The sequence below is a fragment of the Trichosurus vulpecula genome, chromosome 7, assembly GCF_011100635.1.
Source record: "Trichosurus vulpecula isolate mTriVul1 chromosome 7, mTriVul1.pri, whole genome shotgun sequence".
NCBI classification, from domain to species: domain Eukaryota; kingdom Metazoa; phylum Chordata; class Mammalia; order Diprotodontia; family Phalangeridae; genus Trichosurus; species Trichosurus vulpecula.
The window spans coordinates 59,953,290-59,955,452 of record NC_050579.1 but is presented as its reverse complement, the minus strand read 5'-3'; positions in this window follow the sequence as shown (position 1 = coordinate 59,955,452).

Sequence of the window (2,163 nt, the reverse complement as noted above, 5' to 3'; positions counted from 1 at the left end):
TGAAGGAACTCAATAAGGTTAAACTTTTTCCTTTCTATATAGAAAGATGACACATATAATTTCTAAGAACTTTATCTTTATTGGGGCAGTTAGAAGGACTCTACATAAAAAGAGGGTGCAGGAATGAGTCAGTTATGTTGGTATGATATTAAAAAAAGTGGATAGGTGAGAAAAAGAGATGCCCTGGAAGAAGATGGAAGGGAGAAGAAGAATGGCGAATTTTTTCTCACATAAAAGAGGCTTGTAAGAAAGAGCTTTTACAGTGGAGAAAAAAAATGGCAGGGTGGTGGGTGGGCAATGTGTGAATCTTACTCACATCTAGATTGTTTTGAAGAGGGAAAAAAGGAGGAGATAAAAGGACAGATAAAAGAAGACAGTGGTCAGAAGCAAAACAGAATTTAAAGGAGGGGCAGGAAAAAGAGAGAGAGAGAGAAGATAAAAAGAAGAAAATAGGATGGAGGAAAATGCACGGTTAGTAATCATAACTGTGAATGTGAATGGAATGAACTCACCCATAAAATAAGTGGAGAGCAGAATGGATTAGAAGCCAGAACACAACAATATGTTGTTTACAAGAAACATACTTGAAATGCTAACACACACAGACACACAGACATAGACACAGACACACCCACACACATACACACACACACACACACAGAGTTAAAAGAAGGAGCTGGAGCTGAATCTATTATATTTCAGCTGAAGTAAAAAAAAAGGCAGAGGTTGCAATCATTATCTCAGAGAAAGCAAAAGCAAAAATGGACTTAATTAAAAGAGATAAGCAGGGAAACTAGATCATGCTAAAAGGAACTAGACAATGAAATAATATTAATACTAAACGTATATACATCAAATGGAACAGTATCCAAATTCTTTAAGGAAAAGTCAAATGAATTACAGGAGGAAATAGATAGTCAAACTATACTAGTGAAGGACCTCAACCTTCCCCCGTCAGAGCTAGATAAATCTAACCATAACATAAATAGGAAGGAATTCAAGGAGATAAATAAAATCTTAGAAAAATTAGATATTATAGACCTCTGGAGAAAATTGAATGGAAATAGAAAGGAATATACCTTTTTCTCAGCTATATACATATAGCACCTTCACAAAAATTAATTGTGTATTAGGACATAACCACACAACGAAATGCAGAATGGCAGAAAATATTAAATGCACCTTTTCCAGACCATAATGCAATAAAAATTACATTCAATAAAGGACTGTGGAAGCATAGCTTAAAAATTAGTTGGAAACCAAATTATGTGATTATAAAGAATGAGTGGGTCAAAGAACAAATTATAGAAACAACCAATAATTTCATTAAGGAGAATGCCAATAATAAGACAATTTTTTCCAAAATTTGTGTGATGCAGCCAAAGCATTACTTAAGGGAAAATTTGTATTTTAGTGCATGCATTGGTAGAAGAGAGAAAGATCAGATCAATGAATCAGGCATAAAACTAAATAAGAAACTAGAAAAAGAACAAATTAAAAATCTCCAATCAGATAACAAAGTAGAAATTCTGAAAAGTAAAGGAGAGATTAATAAAATAGAAAGTTAAAACTCTATTGAAGTAATTAATAAATCTAAGACCTGGTTTTATGGGAAAAAGCAATAAAATAGATAAATAATTTGTTAATTTTATTTAAAAAAGAAAAAAGAAAACCAAATTACTAGTATTAAAAATGAAAAGGGTGAATACACATCAATGAAGATGAAATTAAAGCAATTATTTGGAGTTATTTTGCCAAATATGATGGTAAAATTGACAATTTAAGTGAAATGGATGAATATTTACAAAAATAAATTTCTCAGATTAACAAATAAGGAACCAGAATAATGAAATATCTCTAGCTTAGAAAAAGAAATTGAACAAAACACAAATGAGATCCCTAAAAATATTCTCTGAACCATATGGATTTACAAATGAATTCTACCACACATTTAAGGAATAATTAATCCCAATACTATATAAAGTACTTGAAAAAAAGATATAAAAGAAGTTGTACTAAATTCCTTTTATGATGCAAAGATGGTTTTGATATTTAAACCAGAGAGAGCAAAAACAGAGAAAGAAAACTATAAACCAATTTCCCTAATGAATACAGATGTAAAAAGTTTAAAAAAATACAAGCAAAAAGATTACAGCAGTACAT